This window comes from Chelon labrosus, assembly GCF_963514085.1.
Source record: "Chelon labrosus genome assembly, chromosome: 7".
Lineage (NCBI taxonomy): Eukaryota > Metazoa > Chordata > Actinopteri > Mugiliformes > Mugilidae > Chelon > Chelon labrosus.
Genome location: NC_140343.1, coordinates 15,471,712 through 15,498,965, shown reverse-complemented (window position 1 = coordinate 15,498,965; position 27,254 = coordinate 15,471,712). Strand labels below are relative to the sequence as shown.

The following is a 27,254-nucleotide window of genomic DNA, read 5'->3' as shown; positions in this document are numbered from 1 at the left end:
CCACTCTGCTTATTTTTAATCACTGCCTTTGCACTTTATAATATTTCCATTTTTCTCCCTATCCGGCATCTCTTTCGCATTCCCCCCACAACACTCCCCTGCTCCTCTTTTTGCCTTCATGCTGAGACGCTCTGCTCCTCCTGGCTGTGTGACTGTGGTGTGTGTCTGCCGATCTAAACATTTCCCTTCATTAGGCCCGGTGTTGTTGCGGCTTCCTCGCAAATTGGCGTCATAGAAAAGCAGGCTGGGTTGTTCATTGAGCTGCCATGTCAGTAATAGCTGCCTGGCACCGGCCTTTGTTCCCCTCAGAGGTAATTGCTACCAAGGAGATTAAGTAACGATATGACACGGGTGAGGGCATGGGCGTGCCATCCGTCATCCATCTCTGAGTATATCAATGCAGCTAAAGGATCCCCTATGAAGTGCAAAGTGAGCTGACATTTCTTAAGTTACGACTAGTGTTAATCACTGGCGAGGTGACACCATGCATAAAAAATTATTTTCAGATCCGATTCTCTACAGTAGTAGCGTTCGGTGCATTAGCCCTTTTTGTTTTTTTTTCCAGTCTGTTACAGGTGCGGTCCTTGCCGTCTTTTCGTTCACTCGCATCTTGCACGGCCGCTATTTTTGTTCTGCCACGTCTGTCTGATTCTAAATGTCAGCCGGTCGGACAGGAAAACTGTTTATCCCGCGCTTCAGCAAGGTTGAAAAAAAGCACAGCCGCGTTATTCTTGCTTTCACGACAAAGGCAGCTCTGAAGAAGAAAAAAAAAAAAAAAGAGTTTACATCTAAGAGTTTACATCTAAATATAAATGTACACAGAGACACAGCCGCCTCCCGTGGACAGCTAAACCCGTCTTTCCCCTCGATCAAAGTCGTGTTCTTTTTCTGTCTTCGGGTTTTCTTTGGTTTTCAGCTGAACATTAAAGCAGCATAAAACAGAGGACAAAGCAGGTCCTCAGTGTCTCGGCACTTGATAGCTTGATTTTCATTCTGGTGGAGACATAGTGTCCTGGCCTGCCAAGTGGTGCATAGACAGATCACAGCCTGGCCTCACCTCCATAAAGAGATTTACTGTACACAGTGTCCACTGATAATGAGATTTACTCGGCATCCAACAGATCCCAGATCTTTTCAGTAGGCTTCTGTCACTGAGGGCTGATTCAGTTCGGAGACCAGCTCTAAAACACTCATTTAAAAAGTGCCATCCCTCTTTCTCTCTTTCAGATAAACACGCATGCATCCGCGGTGGCATATATCTGCCGTCGGTAAATTATCACCACACACTGGGGCGACAAAGAAAGAGGCAGACACGGAAAGATGCAGTTTGACTATTCGACTCCGCTTCAAACTCGTTTAACTCCTCGTCCCTTGCAAACACAGCCCGAGCATCTGCTGATGGCATCTTGCCCTCTCAGCGGGAGATGAGAGAGGCTGTTGGAGGGTGCTCCACTATAGGACTCCTTTCTATTCACCACACACACACGCACGCCCTGCCACTTAAATCCCAGCGCAATTTACAGTGGAAATGAAAACACTTCAGTGGTCGAGAGTTTGACAGGGAGCGAGTGCTTTTAAAGGCGGCCCCGTTTCTTTATTAAACACTGCTCAGGTGAGACAAAGGCATAAACATCCCATCATAGCACTGGGACACGCTGAGCTTAGGGTGTTTATGTTATCTGAATATCCTCCTCCATTTTGGATTATTCATGGCTCAGTAACTCATACTTAACATACATCTTGGTTCCATTAGCCACCCAGCTAGTTACTGAAAGCAAACCGCTGTCAGGGAAACACTGCTAACAATACATCATTTGTTGCAGTGTGTGTTTACAGTCTACCTCTTTAATTGATTTTTATGTAGGCAGTTATGTAGACTCTTCCTGATTGAGTTATAGTAATTAGATTGGCATAAGTTCTGGCATTTATGCCACATTTAGCTCTGACAATTAGAAAGTCCCAATGCAGAAAACAGATTGAATTCAGTGAGGCTGTAACACGATGTCTAAAAATTAAAAGCTCCTGCATACTTCCTGATATATGGGCCTTTCCTGCAGGCCTCAGCCATTCTGAGGGACCTACCAAGCTGCACCTTGGGTCTAATTCTGCTCACTTTACGAGGTAAGTACCACTGTGCTTATGATGCACAGTTTTTACTCTAAATCTGATATTTGATTCGAAAGACATTATTTTCTGTGTGTGGATGCACGGTACCGTAGACGGTATAGGAAAGATGTAGGTTGCCCAACTGGTGACGTGAAGCTAATGCAAAAGTGGCTTGATGGTCTCTAAGTGCAGGCCCCAAACATCTCTAGTTCCAATAGACTTCCATCCATAAATCCTCCATTTCTCTCATAAAATACAAAGTCATTATGATTTTGCTATAAATTATTCTGACATTATTAGCTAAATTCATTTACTTATGGATCTGAGATTAAATCCTTAACTGTAGATTTTAGGCTTAGAGAGGTATGTTTAGGGTGTCTGGTCTGGATGGATTGACAAGACGTCCTCGGGTTCTCAGTTTGATCCACCCCTCGCTCCTCCCCAGCTCCTCCCTCTCATATGGCCACTTCTCGTTCCAAAAACCCAAAATGGTGATGATCAAATGCCAAACCAATGCGTGGCGTCACTCTGTTAGCTCAACTCAACACTTTCTGGTAGACGGCACATGCACCAATGCAGCTGGCAGAGTTTCTCCACCACATGCTGTCTCTGTTCGCAAAGGCCGTGACTACTTGTGGTAATACTGTCAAAATAATATCGTGGGATCACAGAGCTGGTACTTCCCAGGTCAGTTTCTGCTCTGTGTGTTTGTGGGTTTGAGGATGGGGATTGTGTTGTTTGGCCATCGTACAGGAATCAGAGGTGCGGGGACAGATGCCAAAGAAATACCAGAGAACCTTTAGAGAACTGCCAACGGACACGTGTTTTGTTTGGCCACACTGCCCAACAATACATATGACTCCCATTTGTCCTGTTAACTTAATCTCCCTCCTTCTCTCCCTCACCGGCCATTCCTTTCCCTCTCTATTGCACAAAGTTACTATGGCACCCTGAGGGCAGAGTAGTTTCTGATTAAGGTAACTAAATCAACTTCAAACTATCAGGGGTACAATAGATAGCAGACGATATTACCGGGCTACAGGACGACCCACCTTTTCCTGGCCTTCGTCTACAGCATCAGTTTTTTTTTAGTAGAGTAAGGTCGTGGCTCAAAATTTTCAGACGCCGGCAAAGCCTTTCCCTTCCTGTCCCCGCTGAATTAAAGCGCCCTTCCTTGAACATTTGCAAGCTTATGAGCATCCAGTCGTCCCTGAGGAACAGGCCCCAGCAGACGTCCCTTCGTCTCACAGCCGTCAGGAGCATTTTATTTAGTTGTTTGTCATGCTGGGAGGCATGGGAGACCTCAATCTCTCCCTTCTCCATCCTCCATGACCTGCCATGGCTCTAACTGGAGAAGCCCTAATGGAAACTCTTAGTGCTGGTGCAGGTTTCTTGGGGGAGGGGCTGCCAAACTGCCATTCTAATGGAATATTGGATAAACAGAGGTCAAAGGTTGTGTTTACACGGGCAAATCCTCCATTTCCTTCATGTCATGTCAGATGGGAGATATATGGCAGGCAGTGTAGGAGAAAGGGGAGTCTGACTTGACGTGACATCACATCGACTTTCACTCTTTTTCGCTGGCTGTCACTTAGTCCTCCCCTCTCCGTCTGTCTGTCTGCATCTCGCTAATGTTCCGCAAATGTGAGGAGACAGGTCAAACTTGCAGCGTGACATCCAGCCAGCTTGTCATCTACTAACTACTCGATCCGTCGAAAAACTCCAAATACACCTTAGCTAACTTCAGTATTAGCATTTAAATTGAGTAACTACTGGAGGGGGAGGAGAAATCACGATATTTTTCAGCAAACACTTTTACATTTTGTCTGTTCCAAAGGCTTTTCTTGGCCGTGGGAGAGGTACAATAACCAATAATGTCGTTCCCTCAAATGATAAAGAGCTGTCACGATTGATTTCCTCGCTGCCATGACTCTGAATTAATTAGGATCCGTCTACATCCTGCCGCTCTGTCACTCCTTCCCTTGTTCCCTTGTTTTCTTTCTCCCCCCCAAACATCGTCGTGCTCCCAGCTCATTTAAAATAACTCACTGCCGTTTGCAATTGTCCGTGGTCTGCTGGTGGTGTTTTGGTGCAAGCAGATGTGTGGATTTCGACTGCCTCTGAGATGAATGCTAAAAATGTGCAGGCGGTTCCAGGCAGATGCTAAGCAGTGGTTTTGAGGAGTCGAAGCAGAGGCAGAAACTTTAAGTAGGGAACTTTCAGCAAAGTACTCTGCAGTCTTCAACTCACTGAGCTCAGCACTGCGGATTATACAGAATATGTATGATTTTTCATTTACCCTCTAATGCCCCTTTCAGGTTAAGAAGGGGAAGAGCTTTATCTTTGCGTGCGTGCGTGCGAGTAAGAGAGGGAGGGGGAGAAAAAAGTGAAGTAATGATGGAGATGATTGGCCAAAGTGGCCTGTATGAGTCTCGCAGATCAAGGTCACATCGCTGGCTCCCCCAGGCTGTTCGGGTGAAAGCGGGCGACCTCTGCTTCATTAACTCCGTAATTTGCTCACGGTCCTCCCTCTGTGTGCACGAGAAGAGTGTTTGTTGATCTGTTTGGTTTGTGTTCATGTCGAGAGCCGGATTGAAGGCTGTTAATGAGAGAGATAGACAGCATCAGGATGGATGTAAGGGAAGAGCAAAGTGAGCAAGAAAAAGTAGTTTTTCCAGTCGGCTTCTTGATGCGGACCCCTCCTTCCTTCAACTATCCTATTCCCTCTTCCAGGCTGAAGAGGAGGGCTGCAGGCAGAACAGGCAGACAGGCCTTTGATCTCCCAGATGATGGTTACCAATCTCTCTCTTCCCCTCTCTCTTTCTCTATCGCTTCCTCGCTCCCTCGCTCTCTCTCTTCTCTTCACAGCCATACCACGTCCTCCACCGATATGCGTCTAATCATAGTCTAGCCAGGCAATGATACACCCAGCACCTGTCTTTCTTTATGTCCGTCTGTCCTTCTTGTCCCCATTTATGCTCCCCCCCCCCTTCCTCCGTCTCATCTCCCTCATGCAGCGAAAGTGAGTGGAGTAAACATGAGTTGTCACACACTTCATCACTTCATCCCCGGCTCGTCTAAGTGTAGCCGGAGAAATGATGCGTCCCGTCGACTTGCTCAGGAGCAAGCGTGGACCGCGAGGGAGGGCTGCCAAGGCAGGCAGAGTCTTGGGTAATAAACAAAGAAGATTTGGCTTCCCTGAAAACAAAAGTGTTTTGAAACTGCTCGGACTCAAATCACTTTAGGGTGTACATTTCTGCGTAATTTCCCTTTTTATTTGTTTCGGCGCTGCACATAATGTGAGATTGCCTTGCAAAGTCACGCATCGTTTTTGTCTCTAATTTGTAAAAATCATCACAGGCTTACATTACGATGCAAATTTTGTTTACTTGGATTAGGGTGAATTGGTTTTAAGTTTGGAGGCAAATAAAAACAGTCGAGAGTGCAACCTTGTTAACTGTCACTGAATTACACACTTTAATTCATCTTTCTGGACAGTCCCAGGAGGTCTGTTAGGAGATAATATATTTACTGTAGCAGTCAGATGTAAGTATTGTGATGGCTTTCTTCACAGTGAGCTTCATTTCATGAGTGTGTGCGTGACAGCTGAATAGAAATGGTCAGTTATCAACGTACAGTAACAGAAGGTTTTGAAGCGACTACTATCCACCGATCAGCCACAACATTAAAACCACTAAACCACTAAAACCACCAGCATTTTCTGATGAGTCGCAACTGTTTTGGAGGCACAAGGGAGACCTACTCAACATTAGGAAGGCAGTCATAATGTTATGCCTGATTGGTGTAAACAGAAATCACCAAATTCATGTTTAACATTACGTTGTAACCTCAGATATGTTGCAATGTGCATTGTTTCCACTGATGTCTTCCTTTGTGTCCAGTTGTTGCTGTCCTCGGTTTAAACAGGCGTTAACTATCTGGGTGTGTACTGACAAAGAAAATTAATTATTGATCGTGACACAGATTACCAGGCAGGATAATTTAATGACATTAGTGGAACCAAACTAAGAGCAGCCGCCCAGAGCAGAGAGCTGCAGCGGTGCCGTTAAGTGCCCTAAGTACACATAGGTGCATTTCCATTGGTATTCCTCCCATTCACAGCAATAAAAACAGGCCGGTGCTGTCGGGATTCGAGAGGGATAGCGAGGGATTACGAGGCAGGATGGTGTCTTTTCCTTTTAGGCCGCTCTCTTTCTGTCTGTGTGCAACTCTCTCCACCCCTGCTTCTCTCTGCCCCTGTTCTTCTGTATGCTGTGGGAGTGTTGTTCAGACCTTGCAAAGCCCCCGATTAAGGGGACTGAACTGTGGAACAGCAGATAGCTCTGTTTTTCTTATTTCTCCCCGGATGGATATGGACAGACAAAACACCGAAAGGAAGATAAAAAATAAGGTGTAGGAGAGGTGTAGGAGCAGCTGGAAGAGCAGTAGGGGAACCAGGGATTTTTGGCTCACCTGTCAAGAATTGGTAAACTTGGGCAGGTGACTGAAAAATTACACCAGTTTAAATGATTCTTTTGGTTTCCATCCATTTTTTCCTGACTGTTAATCCCACTCAGCTACACATGTAGCTCAAAACAATAGAATAGAAATATACCTCCATTTCATTGGGATTTCAGGTAAAGAATTGGGTATTACTGTACTGCTGTGAGTGTGTGTTGACAGAGTAATACAACATGACTCTGAACATAACTCTACCCACAACTGGGCCAGGCATCTTTGGTGGGAGAGAAGAGGTCGAGGAGCTGAAGGAGAGGAACACAGTTTGGGATTCAGAAGCAATATTTCACAGTCCTCTGACTATCTGGATTCAGAAAAGAATGAAATCGAGTCTCTCCGGCACCAGGCAGAATATTTGACCCTCAAGTACCACAGAGCTAAGAGCCACGTGAAGGAGCACACATATCTGTTCCACAGAGAGAGCCAAGCGTGTCCTGGAGGAAACAATGAGGATTAAACTTGGCCAACAGTTGGCTCCTGTGCAAAGAAAGTACTGCTGGTGAAAAAGAAAACAAAGAACGATCTTAAGACATTAACGGTTTCGTACCGGGAGATCCACAAGAGGTGTAAAACGCAGCTGTGGGCATAATAACAAAGGAATGACATCCTTCAGCAGCTACTTGAGAAAGAAATGCTGTTTCTTTCTGAAAGTGTATCAGAGCACCAGGAGCAGTTCCAGAGAGCGAGAGCTGACCGGAATGCCCTCCAGAAAAAAAGCAGAGCGTGATATTAAACCGCTGCAAGATACCTCTGAGTGGGAGAAGTCATTCTGCAAAGAGTTGGAGCACTTTTTGAAACTCGGAGACCTCCACAAATGCTAATGGAAAGGTCAGGCCTGCACACAGAAACTTGGGAACTCATGGACAAGCTGAAGGAAGGGATCTGGACATAGCAGGATGAGTCACCTTTTATCCCAGAGACACCTGAAGTCGCGAAGACGCCAATGTTTCAGAGGAGGAGAGGAGGCGCCAGAGAATGCAAATCACTGCTTTTTGCTTTTACTCCCTTGATCCGGGAAGCGGTGGACTTGTTCCCAGACAGAAACAAGTCTGCCACTTTCTGGTCCAAGGGAATAAAAACAAAAGGCAGTGATTTGCATTCTGTTTCTATGTACATTTTACACACAGTAACTTCTCACAGGACTTTTTTAAATAAGGGTTTTATTGATATTTTAAATGTAGGCTCTAACAGACCCCGCAACCCTTCACAGGAACAAGCGGTTACAGAAGATGAATGAATGAATGATATTTTAAACCTGGTTATAAATGCCTTCAAATAAAGATCAAATTAATAGAAGAAAATGTAAAAACAGCAATAAATTTAAAATGCAATAAAATTTACCTGAGGACACCTGATACTCAGATGTAGAAAACGGATTATTATTATTATTATTATTTAATGGGAATTTATTGTAATTAATTGGTTCAACTGTTTTTACTTTATATATTTAAGTTCAAGTTTAGGAAAATACATTTTAATAAAATGATGAAGACACAAAAGTCTTTGCAAACGAGAATCTGGCTCTAATAACAGTCTTAAAAAAAAAACAATACGACAAACCTATTGGGTATCGCATAATAAATGAGTATTGGGACCTGGTGAAAAATACAAGAGCATCTCAAAGTGTGGGCATGTTAAAGAGGCATTTAACAGCGTCTGACTTTTACGACTCACCTTTTTTCGCTCCAAAATCCGGAAAATAGAGAAACAGCGGGAAAGGTTCACAGAGGTTTAGTCTCTTTAATATAAGCATTGATTTGCTGCGATTCCATTTGCTCACAGTCAATGAGGAGTGCACCGCGGTCAGCAGGGATAAAGTTTGACAGCAGGAGCATAATTTAATGTTATTGTGTCGATCAGCCCGTATTGATTTGCCACATATGCCAAAGAGTGGGTTTGCTGGAACTTTGGCATGTTTAAGCTGAAACACTGAAGTAGCAAGAAAAGGTTAGTTATGTGGAGCACGGACTAGCTACCAGAGATGTATCGGACAAAGTGACGCGTTGATTGAGAGCTGAGATTATTATTAAAAGAACAGAGTGGTGTAGCACTTCATATCAAGTGTTCTGTCTCTAACACTAACAACTCATACACAAGAACACACACAACTTAAAGTTAAAGTAATGGAAAGAGCGTAGAGACGGGGTAGTGGAGGGGTGAAGGTGCTGATCTGGTTTCACTGTTCCACAGATTAAGCCCGTTCCTTCTCCTCTCTTGGTTTATTTGTTCCTTCGTCTCTCCCCTTTATGGGACCCATTCACAACCACTCTCTCCATCCCACAATCTAACTCGTGTTTTTTTTTTTTTTTTTTTTTGGCTTTCCTTGAAATTTCCATGCTCGGTCAAACTTCGGCGGAGGCCTTTTCCATTCTCTCAAAAACAGACGATCAGAACTCGTCCCCAGTCCCACAAACAGCTGCTATTGTACTTAAGAAGGGTTTGGTAATGGGACACTTCTGACTGGATTACAGCTGTGTTCATTTCCTTAAAGTAATATTTTGTGGTTGTGGATACATAAGACAGACAAAGCAGAGGATTGCTGTTTGTACGTGTACGTTTAAAGTGAACATGTATTACACCTTTAGAGACCCGTCAGGTTTTCTAATGATATACAGTGTTGACATTTGTATCAATATTAAAGGAAATAATGTGCCTAAACACAAATGAATGAAGTGTGCTCCTTTCATTCTGTTGTAAAATAAAATTAGATCTCATTTTACATTATTTCCTCAGAGAAAGAACAGGCACATTTCTCCTGTTTCTTATTTACGTCCCTCGGTCACCAGGAACATTCTTGTCTGGCTAAAGAGTGTGTTTATCTCGAGGTTACCATACCTCCATTTGACAGGTTTACCCTGCAGATGAAACATTCAGGTAGTGTGCAGATGACTTTTTCGGACCATGAGAAGCGGTGGTCATTCGGTCATCTCAGATTTTGACGTATCGGTTTCTCTTCGAAGAAGCAGAAACAGCAGGAGTAGGAAAACTGTAATAGCAAAACCATGAGTTGTTCAAGAGAAAAATGATCGGAACTGATTTGAGCAGCGGTGCGTCTTGGCCCGGCTTGGTCATCTTTTTTTATTGAATGAATTCAGTGTTGTCAATAAAGTTGGGGTAAGAATAAAAACCTTCTTTGTATGATATATTTCCAGCAGATCCAGTGCTCCACAGTGACCACATCGTTAAAAATGAGAATGATTTCACTTGGGTTGAGGAAATATTATCCATTTAAATATAACGGGTAACAGTTGTCATTCTTAAAGTATTTGCAAATGCAAACATGTGCTCTCCTTTCTTGTTTTAAAATTAATATAGCCAAGTTCTGCGAATCACAGTCTGTACAGCGTACAGTACATGGGGAAAAACTGAAGACTGCTCTGGAAAATCTTCCCTTGGTAGTATACCTGCAATAGTACCATGGGACAGAAAAGCAATATTGCAGTGTGATCACTGAGGAATGTAGGGTAATGTGCAAGTACTTGAAAACATTTGTAATACATAACAGTCGTCACATCTTTGAGTGGGGCATTGATGCGCTTTGACAGTCTTTTTTTTTTTTACAATAGTTTTTCTACCTACGCTGTTTGTGATCTGGCTCACAAAAGACAAGTTGGAGTCGGGTTTTTATGAAAAATGTCTCAAAGCACCAGGTCTGAAGAGCCAGACGGTGGGTGTGTTTAAAGCCTGAGGACTGACTCGCTTGTATTTCCATTGTGCAACTTGCAGTTGATCACACAAAAGCACTGAAATGGATTTGGAAGAGTAATTTGACCCCTGTCAGATATTATAGCCCTGGGCTGCGGTGCTTTACTAGCTAGTGTAGTTTATCTCAGAACAAAGTAAGCCGGGCCTAAGCCAGCTTGTAACGTGATACGCCCTGCAATGATTCCCAGGCATCTGGGGGTCACACACACAAACATGTTTCTCAGGGGCGATGTCACATCGGAGAAGGACCATGCCCTCACCGTCGGCTCAAGAAGAGAAACCTGATCCCGCTCACGCACAAACACACATCTCACACCCCTGCTGACAGGCAAAGAGTGTAAAAAGGGACAAGGCTGAGTTAAATGTAAGACCCCAACGAGAAAGCGTGTGTGTTTTCAGTATTGATTATTATTTGATCCCTGCCATTCGCTCCTATCGTGTGTCTCCCCACAGGCTCCACACTGACCTTCTCTGACTGTCTGTCTCGGCACACACACACACAGAGCATGAGCATTGCCTCTTGCCACGAGCGTGATATCTTACCCTTGATGGAGTTGGTTCGGGGGCGTTAGGGGCAGAAAAAAACAAAAGATAAAAGAAAGGAGGAAAGAATAACGGATTTGGCTTTAGGCGTGTGATTGAAGACAAATGGAGTGACTCAATAGATCCATTATGACTTGGGGATCGGTGGCGGTTGAGAGATGGATGGCCAAGACGAGGCTTTGATGGGATGTTGAATAGATGTAGGGAGGCATAGCTAGATCAGGCAATCTGCTTAACCAGCTTACTGCTCCTGGCTCTTTCCCTCCCTCTCCATCTTCTCACACTTTCCGTGTGCAATCAGATGCGCTTCGATAGCAGTTATTATCATAGCTGTACCAAGCGCGCATTAGCCCTCTCCTCTGTAATGTTATTGAACAAATTCCTCAGTCGCCTTTTATTTCTGTGTACCTCTATCTGTGACTCAGGGTCAGAGGATTGGAAGTAATCTTCAATATTCTCAGCTAGTGTCTATATTCCTGCACGTTCCCTCCACTTCTGAGCTTCCTTTTATCTCCGCCAACCCTGCTGTGCCCTTCTCCTTTTAATCTATGCTCGTATCTTGCTCTTGTTTCCCCCCGTGTCCCCCATCCTTCTCATTTTCTCCCATACGTTTTCTCAGTCCTCTCCATCCTCGCCTCCACTCGGTCTCTGTAACTGTTAAGTCATGTTTTATAGTTCTATCTGCTTGCTGGCCCAGCTGCAGTAATAGAATTGCTCCTTCCTACATGGACAACAGTTTCCAGGGTAACAGAGACGGGGGAGAGAAGGCCATGGAGTGCATTGAAGTGTAGTCAATTTTATCACCAGAATGTTTTGGCCCATTTCTGATACGCACTGCCTGCCTCACTGGCAACCTGAGGTTTGGGAATGAAGATGTAGGACGGTAATGTTTCTATCAGCCAACACATCATTGGTGTTTTCCACGTATGTGATTGCATTTACTCTTTCAGAATGAGATAAGTGTTTGTGTTAGCTGCTGGTGTGTTTTGTAGCAGTTCGGCAGGTGATGCATTCCCCTTTGTCAGAAGTAACCCTGACTGGCATTTGCAGGGAGAATGAGTGAGCTGGAATGCCTCGCAGCCATTCACTGGCATTTCCCTAATCACTTCATCGCATCTTTTATTACCTCAGAAAGTCGTTTTCCTCCGGGGTGCTGGCACTGCAGATGTTTCTGCTGCCTGCAGTATTGGACATTTTGTCAGCGGCAGAGTAGTGGAGAGGAGACAGACCATAATATGACTGTCAGTAATATTCTCTCTTTGCTCCCGGGATTAATATTTGCACACAGAGTCGTAACAAACTTGCAGGTCGGAAAAACGGCATTAAGGAAATATTCCTTGGTCAAATCTTTGTGCCACTTCTGGGATTGACGAGAGAATCACACAGCAAAGATGATTGGTTTTCCTGTAATCCACATTACTTTGTGCTCCCAGAACAACCTCGGAGATACTTGGGTATACAAACATCAATCAGAGGAGGATTGTGTGTTTTTCACCCACTTACATCAGCTGAAATTGTTTCTATAATCAGATTTTCAGCGGCTGCTGCACATTGAAAGATAAGTTTACTTTAAAACAATACTCACTTTCACACAATTTAAAATTTTTTTTTTTGCGGAATCTAATCAATTCTCCTGTTCACAGCAGCTGTTAAAACCTTTCTTCGCTTCAAAACATATGAAGTTAGTCAGATCACTTGGATATCTTTAAAATTAGCTGTCCTTCTGTACTTGATGTGGAAGTGTATGACTTTTGAAGCTTCATAGTGACTGCAGATTCGGTGTATATATATATATATATATATATATATATATATATATTTAAAATTGGCTATATCATTTTGTACAGAGCAATGATGATATTGTTCTCAATGACCATTGGAAGTGCACTGAGGCAGCCAGTCTGAAGGGAGTGCCTCTATCTATGTGTACCTTACATTACCAAGTTCAAAAAAAACAATAATTTTAAAGGAGCATACCCGTTCAAACTGAAACCTAAAGTTCACCAAAAGTTCCAGAAGTTTTTGTGTTTTTTTCTGCTGACAGTCTTCTTGCACTGAGCTCAGTTTTTACTGTGGTTTATGTTGCAGGAAATTGAAGAGAAAGCATAGGGAAAATGTTGCAGCAAAATCCCCGAAGGTATTTTGAAACACGACTAAACTGCAGCGTTTGCATGCACGCCGTGTCCAAGGTGTGAAAAGTAAAAACTACGGCGCTCAAATCGTTCCTCCAAATATAGACTCGTGCAAACAGACAACGCCAAAACCCGAGTGGATAATGTTTGATGGCCACCTCTCTGGTGCCAATAGATCCCTGTTTGTTATTCCTGCCCGCTGTAATGTCATCGTGTTTCTATAAAAGGGGATGAGATGAGAGCATGTGTAACTCTGTAGGCAGGGCCGGCCACCGTGCCGAGTTTGCTCCAAATGAGAGGTTTAACAGAGGGGGTGGTGGGGGCGCCGTGCAGAGTGGTGCAGCGTGGGGCAACAGAGACACACAGAGAGGGAGAGCACGGCTATATTTAGTCTGACCTGAGTGCCCGTGTGTGGAGTAGGCCGGGCAGAGAGACAGGTGCAGTGGCTGGTCATTATGGAAGAACACAAGCGCCTCACAGTCAGAGGCTGATAATGGGGCCTCATCTGACAACTACCTATAGCCCTACCTCACCACCTATATTTAGCTTCAATCTGAGACTGGTGGTTGGAGCTTAGAGCTGTGTGTGTCTTCGTGTGAGTGCTCGTGTGCAAATGTCTCCTGGGACTCCAAGAAAAACAGTGGATGTGTGGGTGGGGATTGGACACTAGCAGAGCTGTCTCTAGGGAGACTGGCATCTGTTTGAAGATGGCACAGTGTGTTAGCAGTGTTTGCTCAGGCGATGCAGACAATCATAGAGGTGTTTCTGACCTGCAGGGTAATGCGGCTCAGCATTACACAAATATGAGCTGCCTTGCAGTTTGTCATATGTCTGTAACAGCTCCTCTGTGCAAGCATGAACTCCATGCGTCTTCTTTGTATTTGCAGCATGCCTCCACGTTGCCACTGGTGTTTCACTCTAGTGATAACAGCTTTACGGTCAGACCAATATAGAACACGTACCTTGGCAAAACAATTTAACAGATGTGTTTCAGTGTGGTATACTGAAATAAAAAAACAATGTAGATAGAAATCAGCGAGAGATCAGGGACTGAGGAGAACTCTGTGTTTTTCTTTCTTGTTTTATCCTGTATTTTTTGGACCTGCACATCTTGTCTCTCAACTCAAAACAAATATCAACTGCATGTATCAAGTGGAGTCCATCATATCGCTGCATCCTCTGCCTGTCTGTCTGAGAAGACTCAATACCCCAAGGGAGAGGCAGAAAAACAGAAACTAGTTAGAGTTTCAGGACTCTTCAACCTTGGACTGCTGTCTGGGACAAAAAATGCTGTGTCACCATACTGAGCCTACTAAAAATGACATTGCTTTAACTTTTCAAAGTAAAAGTAGTCCATCGCAAACTTTGTCTTTTACTTGTGGCTTGGATACAGCAAAAACATTTACAGTGTCATACAGGCACTCCACTTTAATGCCTGTACAGCTGACATAACTCTACGGCCAGAAACCAGTTAAATTAGCTTTTTATTAAATCTAGAAAAAGGGGGAAACAGACAGTTTGACTCAGCGCAAAGATGGCAAAGCCTGACTACTAGCACCTCAAGAATTCACTAAGAACTGCATCATGTTTGATAAATCAAAGAATGTACAGTGGAACTGAGCCAGGTCAAGAAACACAAAACGAACAGGGTCTCTCTGTTAACTTAACGATAAGGTAAGGGTGGTTGTCACACTAAGTCGATGGTGGGCCAGAGGTCGTAGTTTTTTTTGGCGCATCCTGCATGATTGGTTGCTTTTTGGACAGTTTTGAGCATTTTGAATCTGTGGCCGAACCCAGAAAGATCAAGCTGATTGGCTCTTCATCAACCCTAACCCTATTTTCACAACATGGTCATCTAGAATGAATGAACTGAGGACTAGCTCATTGGCGTGATTCAGGAAAGGCCAGCTTTGATCAATGTATGTCCACAGTCCTAGCTGCTCCATTTTTCCTTTTTGAGTGACAAATATAGGTGGTTTTGCCACAATTACACTTTGTACCCGCTGTTACGAAGAGTTATTTCCCAACCTGAAGGTGCAGAACGTACATGCTAGTCAGCTGTAGTCTTTGTGGGGTGTTCAAGTGGACACACGTGGCCTTGGCAAATGCACATATTCCACAGTATACTGAACTATTCTTTCTTTCAATTCTACAGTTTAAAGTGCCGTTGTCTGTCTCAGCCACATGCATTTACATATTAGGCTACTCAACCATCTGAAAATGAAATAGACTGTTATAACCCAGCCACTCATTTGCACTTCACCGTCCTTAAAGTGAAATGAATAATACAGTAAAATCCAGCTGAAAGGTACTTTAGCTGTTCATCTAAGGATTACTACTTCAGCTGTACTTTTAGGAACAGTGTGAATGGGAGTTAGTGAGGTTACAGGTTGGCATCAGAGTGTGAAAACTATATGAGAGCACTGCTCGCTATGGAAAACCAAGACATGAAGGCAGATATCCCCTGATGACTCTAACATATTGGCTCTGTTATAATGTAATAATATCACCTGCTCTAGTCATAACCCCCCAAAAGCAGAAGTAGAGGGTAAACTTTGTCCCTGTGTGATTTCATTGAGGAATAGCCCTGTTTTTACAGCCGGCATTAGATTTAGCATTTTTTTCATGCCCTCATTTTTCTTTTTTTTCTTTTTTTTTGCATTTTTCTGTTTTGCTGCCAAACAGAGAATGAGTCTATTGGGAATACAGGCCCTCTATATCTGGCCCTGCCTTTTGGTTTCAGATTGAAACAGACAAATAAGTTTCCCTATATGATGTAAGTGGTCGTGCTCCAAAAAATATGTCTTCACGCTTGTGAGGGAGGAATTGAGTTGGAATGGGTTTTATCAAAACCGCTGCTGCTCAGGTCCTGTTGTGTTTACTGTTGCTAAGCGAAGCTTCATAATTGAGGTGCAGGGTTTACCACTGACCTTTAGTTGACTCATAAATTGTCAGCTGGACCCTTCACCCTGGCCCCTGTCCACCCTAGATCTCTTGGGGAATGCACCATTTTAACCATTAAAGTGTAATCTGAGACGAAGGGGCGGGCTGTGAGGGCGGGTGGGTGTCTGCGATCTGTCTTCTGTTTCACTTGAGAGAGCCAAGGTCACCGTCACTTGAAGGTTTAAGTGAAGACACTTATAATTCTGGCTAAAGAGAAGCAGGGCCGGAATGAGGGGGGGGGCGGTCAGTGAGACGGCTCGCGTTGTGGAGAGGGGGAAGTTCGGGGGGGGGCATCATCTGGCGGTGAAAGGATACAGAAAGAGTGTGTGGTAGGAGGCTGCGGGGGAGTTTGGGGATACAGAGGCGTGCAACCTGCTCGAGGCAAAGAAAACCATGGAACAGAGCCAAGATGGAAGGGGGAGGTAGAGGGGCGTTCACGAGGGTTTGTAATTTAATCTCTGGTCGCTGAATTAAAAGTGGGAGGGTTTGGCAGTCAGGGCTGAGTGAGCAAAAGAAAAATCCGGGAAGTCTATTAAAACTGCTGTTAAAAATGAATAAAAGTGAACTAGTTGGGGCCAATCACATTTGTGCCACTTCCCAACAGACTTTTTTGTCTTCAGTAACAGAGCTCGTGTGTGATTCGGGCTGAAGATGAATGAATATGCATGAGCATTTTTTTTTTTCTTTCTCAGCTCATTCCTCTCCCCACGTATTTATTTATTTATTTATTTATTTTGACTAAAGGGAGTGAGGAGCAAAAAAGGATACAGTAGACGCAGTAAATGCTGCAGGCAAGAGTGAATATAAAGGGAGAAGGATGCGACAAAAGGCTGGTGTGAATGGTGGAAGGAGTATAAAAGTTGATGCTAAAAGCAAATTCCCCACGCATCTCAAAACCTCATTCAGTAATAATGTCTTTTAGCTCATTAAAATAATCCTAAACTTGAGTTTTGCATTATAGAAAATACTCTTATGGGCAGAAGGAGAACTAGTAAATCCTATAATTTGTTTGTGGGCAGCCAAAGTACACTATTGGAATTGCCTTAAATTAGATAAATAGATACATCTGTTGGTTTAACAGACATAAGAGACCCATTAATAGACTGGGGCGCTGGAGTTTATTCAGCCTGTGCGTGTGAGCATATGTTTTTCTTTCTGTTTACGCGATTGATTTAAAGCCCCCACAGACCAGGCAATCAAGACTTTAAGCTCGCCATGGATTTTTCATGTAAATCTTTTCACACACTCACGGAAACGTACACGCACATAAACCAAACTCCCACCTCTTCCCCCTGCTTCTTCACGAATGCAGCCCAAGCGGCAGTGACCGTTCCCGAGCGCGACGTGCCGTCCCGGTCTCCTTGCCTGCAGCCCGTAGTCAACGTCTGCCAGCGCCTCAGCTCCCATTTATCAACTTGCATTAGGCTGTGGTGGGTTAGGCAGACAGGTCAATCCACCTCCAGATGGACCCATATTAGAGATGGCCGCTCCATCCATCTGAGCCCGGAGCTATCCGCCTTTACACCGCGAGTTCACTCACTTGAATTTCAGAAGTTAATAGTGAAGAGGAGAAGTTTGCCATCGTGATACATGTAAGGATAAATAAATATATAAGAATCTAATACATTATTCCTTCTCAAATCAATCATATTTTCTTTGCACACACCTCTCTCTCTTCCTCTCTCTCGCTCTCTGTTTTTCCCCGAGCCCATAAAAGTTGGAGCACTTTAATAAGAAGATGAAAAGGGGGAGAGGAAGTGTGTGATGTGAAGGAGATGAGAGAGATGATGAAATGGAGATAGATTGGAGGCGGATGGGAGCCACAGGTGACAGGTCTCATCTTCTCCTCCCTCTCGCCCAAAAATCTTATTTTTCTTACCACCTCTTTTGCAACTCCCACTCTGCCTCTCGCTCCAGCCCGTTTTCCCCCTCCTCACAGTCACTCCCTCTCTCCTCCCTGCTGCCGACTCTTCCTCCCCTCTCTTCTTCCCCTCATATATAGGCCGTGCATGGCGTGGAGCGGCGCTAGGATAATTAGCAGTGGTTTATTAATTATGAATGAGAGCTGGTTCTGTGGGAGCCAGTGAGTGGGCCTCTCGCAGAGGCTCATCAATTAAACAACAGAGTTTCCCAGCCTTTTGATTAAAGATAAAGAGGAAATAGGATGATCAATAGAGACCTGTTAGAGACTGGCAGGACAGAAGAGCAAAATGCAAGGATGGAAAGTATAGAAGGAAAAACAGATGAGAGGTAGAAGGATAAACAGTACCAGTAACGCGCAGCGGCTCCCCCAGCTTTGAGGTTCGTGCGACAGCATTTGAAAGTGGGTTGAAAATGTGGGATGTGTGTGTTCATGGGACGCCTGTGCGTGCGTGTCAGCGTGTGAACATTTCACGTGACATCGGCAGCACAGTGGGAAAGCCTTGCGATCAGCCTGCATCAATCGTTACTCTGCCCACACAGACCAACGCTTGGACCGGCGCCAAGGTGCCAGCGCGCCGGAGTGCCAGCCCTGCTGTCTGTTCTCCTTTTTTCCCTCTACCTTCCTCTCCCCTCACCGCCCTCGCTTAACTCTGCCTCCTCTCTTTTGTTCTCTCTCTTTCCCTTTACGCTTCTCTCCTCTCCCTTGCCCGTCTGTTACTCCTCATCCTTTTCTCACCTCCTGCCTCCCACCGCTCCGACTCTGCCTCTCGCTGCACTCAGTTGTTCAACATGTCTTCCCTGTCAGCAGGGCCCTGTGTCTCATTTTTGTCTTCCTGAAGAGATTTAGAGGTCTAACCTTCTTTCAAGTATGTTTAAAAAAAATTAAATTATACAAGAGTGAAGCTTGAAGTGAAAAAAGGGTCAGATTTGTCAACACAGCAGGAACCGCTTTTGAGCCAGAATGCTGTTGTTTGAGATGATGCCGGCGCGTTCGCCAGCAGGCGCAACTACCAGGACGACCCCGTACAACCGAGGGGATTACACACACAAAACCGCACACACACACACCTACTGTCTCTGTCTCTGAACATATGGGCCTCTCGCGCGGCCTCCCACATGTTCCCCCCTCTCATCAGCCTTGAAGTTCAGGCCAAGTGAAAGATGCACTGTCTGTGCTGGTGCTGTTAATTGACGCCATGTCTGATTACACTTCTACACCGTACACAGGAGGCGTCGTTGCTAGGCTCCTGTCCAATAAGTGACTGTAAAAGTGGGCGGACAGTGCTGTCACGCTCAGCGCAAACACACACGTTCACACACTCTCGCATTATGAACTCAGGTGGAGCCTGAAAGGAAATTAACTTTCACACGTATTTCCAGTTCAGTTTCTTTTACTAGCTTTTGAAATTGATTTTCAAGCACATGTCAATGGAGGCAGGTCGTAAAGCGGGCCAGTAGTTTTACTTTTAGGCTACAAGTCTAATGTGAAATCAACAAGATTAATAAATCATTTCAAGCCTGAAGCCCCCCCATGTTTCCAGACCGTCTCCTGTTTAAAAGCTGTGGCTATGAATAACACCTGCTGTGATGACTGACAAAAAATACTCTGGAGCAAAGCTACAAAAAAAAAAAAAAAAAAAATCAAGTATATCTGAAAATAGAGAAAAAGAGTTAATATATTTAATAACATGTCATTTTCTCTCTAAAGTGTCCTTGTAACAGTGATAATATTGGTAAAGCTAAGCACCCGATGGCCATTTTGTAAAATGTTTTTTATATTCTAATCTGTATTTTGTAGGGCTGTTGTCTCCCAGTCCACGAGTCGATTGATTGGTCAATATACTCTTGACACAGGCTGTTGGTCGTATAATCGTCTGTGTTACTTTCCACAGAAAAGTGCTACATCAATATTACCACCCAGTGAACAATTGCCTCAGCCGTGGTAGTGACAGAAGGCTTTCCACTTAACTAACCTTATGGAGACTGGAACGGAACTTATTCAACGTTTAGTCAGAGCCACCAAACTAACTGACAGCGTGGCAAAGAAGTTGTTGGTGTGGGTGTATTTTGTCAAAGAATGAGTGAAATCCAAACGTCACTCTTGTCATTATTCACATTTTTTCATTACTTAAGGCTGATGAGGCTGCCAGGTAGAGTGCAATGTGGCTGATTTAGCTGATCTGGAATCAATTTGGAGGTTGCTTTGTTTTTTTTTTTTAATGTCACAAGCAATCAGTTGGTTGAGCTGTGTTCTCACAGCTGTTCAATATGTGACGACTTATTAATCAGGAGGAGCGGAGCCTATAGAGCCGTCACACCAAGCTGAATTTACTTTGTATTTGCACAGAAAACTCTTCCTGTCCACCCATCAGTGTCATTTGCTTCGCGTTTAAAGCTTTGATACTGATTGGAATCAAAGAAAGTTAGAGCTTGAAAGGAAAATCTGTGCCTCTCTTTGCGCCCGACCTGTCTCCTCATCTTGTTTCTTTTTTTCCTCATCTTTGATCACTTTAAACTGCATCTGGTGATTTGGGACTAACCAGACCCCCCCTCCGCCCACTTTCAGAAAGACCAGCTAATAGAAAATGCATCCCAACATCTGGTCTCCTACGCTTTCAGCTGCAAACGCACATTAACACCACTGGAAGCTAAAACCAGACATATTTTTTGTATCACATGAGCACATATTTTGTGCACGCCGAGGTTCCAAGTGCATCCTCTGCCCTTGCTATTTCTGCCCCCAAGGCATTGGTTTCTTTCTCTTGGCATCCTCTTGTGTAGCAACTTGCCAGGTTACACGGCATTACCCTCATTACTCAAACCTTCTTCAAAGCAGTTCACTCGTCATGGCTTCAGGATGAAGGAGGCGGCCTCCCTGGCCTCTTTGGGGAGCTGAAGCTCAGCTAGACGAGTCAACCAGCCGCTGCGGCAAAACGCAACTTCAGTTGGAGCCTTACTTCCTGGTTTACTTGTGATTGGTTATAGATTTTGGCCCTCAGTGTTTTGCTGTCTTCACAGGCGCACAGCTTTTGCTCACTTCACTGAACTCCACTGCTTTTTTAGACAGCAGAAACCATAAATGTAAAAAAAAAAAATCAAAGCACCCTGACTCTTGGCTTTTTTTTCCTGTGCCTGAAGAGAAAGGCAGCGTTTGTTTTCACATCCTCTAAGATAAGTTTTAATGTATAATGAGAGCGTGCAACTTTTTTTGTGTGTGTGGGAAGTTTGCTATCATTAGCTGCTACAATACATTATGACTGGATGCTTTCAAAGAGAAACACGGCCCGAGGCTGACAGCAGCTCTGGCCAGACGATGCTTAGTAGCAGGAAAAGAAATAATTAAAAAGAAAAAAATGACGAAATCTGAATACACAAAGGTTTAACTTATTCTGTTTTGTCCACGTTTTAGTTTTCTACTGCTACACAGAATAAGAAGATTTCATAAAATCATCAATGCAAGTTTAAAATTCAGCTACACGTTTACTTATTGTGCTGTCTTGATAGTGCCAGCCATTCAGAGACAAATAGCTGGAGCCTCCAAAATCAGTAAAAATCCTGCATGAAAAAATCCTACATAAGTACAAACAAGTATTAGCAAGTAATAGCGGGCCTAATCAAGTAAAAGTATTGCTTTATTTCCTCTAAATATGAATATGTATCCAAGTCAGTTTTATTTATATCTACAGTATAACGAAAGTAATGGAAACTGTCTCAAGACAATTTACAGAACCCGTAGCCAAACCCCCAGAGCAAGCACTAAGGCAACCGCGGCAAAGGCAAAAAAAAAACTCCTACAACAACCTGTGACAGCGTATTATTAATCCTGAGGCATCAGTGTGTAAGCACCGTGTTACTGTTGTAGCTGCTGCAGGTGGAGCTACTTTAAACGTGTAGTTTTACATCAGAGGAGAGCAGATACATTTCAGGGTTTGGGAATTCAGCTTTTGGATTCTTCCTCTCATCTTTTCGGTGGGGTGTTGAAGCTTTTAAATGTTTATTCAAATTGCAACCACGTGAGAAGTTTACGGGGGGGGAGCTATTTGTTGGAGTCGTTAACAACTCACGGAGATCTGAAATGTGACCCCGACTTAAGACACCAATAAAGTTGGAAACCACTGGTTAACCTTGTAAACCATGTTAGATTAGCCATTGTATAAACGCTTCATCTCAAAGGCTGTAAGTAAATAATGTGGTGGAGTAGAAAGTACAATATTTCCCTCTGAAATGTAGTGGACTGGAAATCTAAAGTAGCATAACATGGAAATACTGAAGTACAAGTACCTCAAAACTGTTCATAGTTGCTTTCCACCAATTAGAGTTAATAGTTTTGCATCATCCAGGTTTACGTGCTCTATGCTGGAGTAGATTTTACTATACTTTATTAAATAAAATGATGTACACCAGCACTGCTGTGTTCCTTGGTTTCTGTGGTTACCTCAGCAGGGAAATGGTTTATGAAATAATACCTCACCAAGCCCCAAGAGGAGATGTAATATCATACATATGCACATAGTCAAAGAGACTTTTGATTCCCATATTCACTGACTCTCTGCAGGAGTCGGTGCCTTGTTGCCATAGCGCCCGTTGGCATTGAGGGACACAGCAAGGCTCGGCTGTATGGACATAAAGGGGAGGAAATGCACAGGAAAGCAACGAGTGAGAGAAAACAGCAAGACGTGGATGTTGAGGTTAATGAAGAACCGTATAGCTGAACGTTTGGCCATTCAAACCTCGGCTGTTGCTTCCCTCGAGCCTGTCCCTCCCTGCCTTCACTCTTTTTATCTCCCTGACAAATTTCCCACAGCATGACTCATTCCGAGCAGCCATTTCAAACGCTCACAGAGTCTGTGACATATAGTCTTAAACAGCCCCCTCCTCTTTGGTCAGAAGACTGCAATATAAGAAGTGAGAGGGCTGAAGGGAGAAATGGACCAGCCATTACGGCCACAGACTCATAAAGGCCGTGGTCTAATTCAGAGGCACACAGATTGATGAACTGTGTCTGTCCTTTTGCAGTGGTCCTTAAATCCCATTTAATGCCGGTGTAACAGCTAATCGCCTGTGTCGTTCTCTCGTGTTTGTGTCCGAGTGTGATTTTAAACAACAGCGGCTGCTGATAAGAGACGAGGGAGAAGGAGTTTGGAGGGCGTTGTTCGGCCACCACTTGGGATGACTAAAAATGGAGGCTCAGGTTGTGATGGCTGTCCTTATCTCGTCATGAGGCAAAACTGTTCCAGCGAGAGAGCACGGCACTAGGACACTGCTGGCCACGCCGCCTTCCCACTATCTTTCCATTTGTCTCCGGTGACTCCAATCTAACCCCCGATTTTCGTTTTTATCTCCCCGTGTCATCTCGCTGGGACTCTAAAATTCATTTATGCGCTATTTCTCTCTCTTACTCTGAGCTTACCTCTCCCTCCCTCTTTCTCCTCTCTGCTGGCTTTCTCTCTTTCCTGGTAGCGAACACTAGACGAACATCAGTTCTTTCTCTTGTTTTTTTCTTTGTTTCCTTTCGATAAGGATTTTCCAGGCCTGACAGCTGTCCTTCAGCAGTACGTGGTGTTTCCATGGCCATGGTGGCTGCAGATGGACAATGTTTGGCTGAATGGGGCTTGAATTGTGTGTAAACAGAGCTACTATATATATGTCTTTGTCACAGCTTCATCAGAACTGATTAAAACAGATGCTGGATACACCACGGATGCACATATGCTATCAGTAGTAGAAAGTAGGGCAGGATATTGGTTAATGATTCGTGAATCAATTCAGTTCTGACTCACAAGGTCTCAGTGCCATTCAATATAGTTTCACTTAGAAACTATTTCACATAAAACTAATATTTTACCTCTACCCGGAACCTCTTGCATCTGGCTTTGCTATTGTGCAGCTCTTCTCCGGCTTCATACAATCTGTTTCAGGCCTGATGGTGCGGTTATGGGTTGTAGCTTCTCTCATATTTTGGATCTGACTCACATGTGGACTGATCTGTTTGTGAGGTCTTGTGAGATTTGAGCCCAGACTCGTGACACAAGATGATGCAGGAAATGGTTTGTGTTTAAAAAAAATAAAAGCGATCCGAAGAGTTTATGAATCAACAGTGGAACTTTAAATCAAAATTGATTTGAATCGGAATATCGCCCTAAATTAAAGCGTAAATTGCTTAATGCAGCAGTCTCGCTCAGAAGTCTGGGTGGGCAGTGACCATACTGTGTTTTTATCAAACCACATTCAAACTTATTTGGAAGAGAAAAACAAAGGCAAATGGAAAAAAAATAACTTACTTCATATGCAGGCTTCTTGTGCAATGAAGGATTATTACTGACATTTGGGCTACAGAGTTTGCAGCAAGCAGCTCAATGAGGCTCTAGTCAGATGCAGCGGTGCTTTGACCTAAATACTTCCACGGGCATGCACACATATCCACAGTGACAATGCTGACATTTACCAGGTTAGTTTTGCAAGTGTTGGACAAATTAAGAATTTGACCTGTCGCTGGCGGGAAAGAATTCAGCGAAACACCAAGGTTGTTGGAATTCACCCTTTGTTATTTAGGTACACCACCTGGGAATCATCACATTTATGCCAAACCATCTGGTACACGCTGAATTGTTATTCTGGTGTCGCTAGAAAAAAAAATCTGGATCACCAAGGTCGAAGTAAGATTGCTTTGCACCAAAGTGCTGGACTGTCTGACCCACTAATATTGCTATGTCCATGCAACTCCGTAAACAATAATTATAATGATGGTTCAAGCTATGAAATCATAAAGCAGAATGATATTTTTCGTGTCAGTCTATGTTTAGAACACTTTGAATATTGCGTTGTGTTTGTGTATATCATATTTGCACGATAAGTTTTCGTATTGAATTACCGTCCAGCAACCAAATCCATAGTTCCAGAGGCAAGGAAGGTCTTTATCAGACTGTTATGGCAGTGACAGAATTAAATAATAACAGCTTTCATGTTCTGAGGCTGGATATCTTTGTTGATAGGAAAACTGAGCCTGACGTTGGTGAGGCAATATTGAATGGCGGCGTTTCTCTCACACAAAGAGAAACTGTGAGCACAGGAGAGAGATGGAGAGAAAGCTGGGGCTCAGCAAAGTGGCCTCTGGGCAGCTGTGCAGCAGTGAAACCCCAGAGATCTGTCAATAACAGGCAGGTTGTTGTTGTTGGATCAATCCAGGCCTTGAGCATTGCTTCACTCCTAATTGCCATGTGCGCTGACAATACAGCACATGCTCTCTGCTTTCATGGGTGCCAGAATCTTTACTCGTGTTCAGTGTTTTCCGCTGCACGGGACGTGTTATGGTTTCATTTCCATGAGGGGTAGTTAAATGCTACATAATACAATATGACTGTGCCTTTTTTTTTTTTTTTTTTCTCGTTTTTTTTTTAATCCTGAAGGGGCCGTGTTTTATTTCCTTATTAGCGTGCGTAATTCTCCACAGGTGCAAGTAACATCAGGGAATCTGCAGCACAGTAAAATATTTTGCGACAGCAGGTAATTTATAAACCAGCAAAAACATAAAGATTAAATGTCACCTTATGGAGTTTACACACATTATGTTCAGAAAAAACATGAACATGCACAGATCAGCTGATCATCAGCTGCTGTTACCCGCTGTTCATCGACCTCTTAAAAAGGAATTTGGTATTTTTATATGTAACTTGCATCCAAGTTGCATCAGGCATTTCTGCATCCTATATTTTGTTTTCAAGTGCACAGTTACCACTGAACGGCTATGTGAAGCCTTGGCTCCGTTCTCTCATTTCCCACTGGGTGGTTTTGTTTTTGCCCAGCATGACATGGCTGTCTGAGTGGGCAGGGAAGCTCTTAAATAGAGCCGTTAAAATCAAATTCCGTCGTGTTTTTTTTTCCTCGGCAATAAAATATAACAAGGACACCTCTGCCTGAATTTGTGTCAGTCAAAATCAGTTTCTACGTTTACATGAACACAACGCTTATAACTGGATTAATGCAACTACCGCAATAGGATCTGACTGGACCGAAGGTATTTTAAATCAGACAGAGAGGGGTGTTGTAACCAGTTGCATATATTATTAGTGCCTACTAACAATGCATATTCTTGATCAAATTGTTACTCAGTCTTTCCTGCTTGTCCCACATGGGGTAAACATTAGGTGAGGGACAGAAACACGGCGGTGGCAAAACAGCAATCAAGCTTGTTTAAATTTAGTGAGCTGAGCCGGAATTGAAGCGGGCATGGTATGCGATTTAGTTTGGTCATCTTCTTCTATTTTCTTTCTTTTTTTTTTTTATATCTGGCAGATTCAATGCTCCACCACTTGTGAATGTCAAAAGAAATGTGTGTTCTTATATATGTAAACGCCTATAACTCAAATATACTTAAGTGGCCATACAGTACCCTGTCGAAATGATTTCAGTCAGATTCAAAAAATACTGTGTATGTAAGCACAGCAAAAGATACATTTCTATGAAACTCTAAGATATAGAGAAGCCTCGTGAATAGAGGCACTTGTCCACTGACAATAGTCTGCCTCTTCAGTTCAGACCATTGGGTTCAGACAGTATTGCAGCCTGAGGCCATGTTGCATTTTTGAGAAGTTGGTTACTATACAATCTTACAATGCTACAATCCTAGACAAAAAAACTTCAGCTGACTACTCGAACAAACTGGTCTTAAGGAAGCTGGGCACTTGGAACTGCTCCATCTCAAAGCAGCTTGTGGAGCTCAGTGAAGACGACAGATTGAGGATGTATAACTCTGCAAGAATATCCAATAGAGGGTTTTTCCTTTCATGCAAAATTGGACAACAATTCTTAAACGTTCCCTTTTTTTTATCTTTTTTATTGGCAAACCTCTCTGTTAGGATATTAGAGCAGGACAATGTGTCGAACTAAACTATTCTGGTGAAACCAATCTGGGCAATTTGCTTCAACACCTCGTTGTTTGTCCTCTTCTCAGCGTTTTTAAATGGAAGCCTCTGTCAACAGCTGCAGCAGGGGGTCAGTCTCCTGTTTGTTTGGCTGCGTAGCGTTCCACCCTGTTGTTCAAAAACCCAGAGAAAGACCAATCAGTGAACGAGCCACTTAGCCTGTTATTCAGAGAACAAAATAATGTCTGTAGCTACCAATCTGCCCGAGTGGCAGGAGCACAAAGAATCTGTGTAGCAGACTATTGCTTTAATGGGGAGATGAGAGAGAGGGCTGATGGAGCTGTGCGTCGGAGTCTTGTTTTTTTGTTATGTGGGATTTAAACGGCCCGGATGAGCCGCTTCATTCCTCTCCACTGACTGCATGACAGGTAACACAGAGAGAATAGCTCCACCGTACAGCCTTTCAACCTCGCATATCCTTGAGCGTAGCGTTCGCGATCAATACTGTGAATGTCCTACATGC

The 27,254-nt window shown here is 43.7% G+C and overlaps 1 protein-coding gene across 1 annotated transcript in view; it reads left to right on the top strand.

The window, feature by feature from the left end:
- Positions 1-2,087: 2,087 nt before the first annotated feature.
- The window catches only part of sema6bb (sema domain, transmembrane domain (TM), and cytoplasmic domain, (semaphorin) 6Bb), a 105,395-nt gene continuing 80,228 nt past the window's right edge, over positions 2,088-27,254 (top strand). Inside the window, exon 1 of the mRNA XM_084548675.1 lies at positions 2,088-2,121. The gene's annotated coding sequence lies outside the window, so the exon portion shown is untranslated. The remainder of the gene's footprint in view (positions 2,122-27,254) is intronic.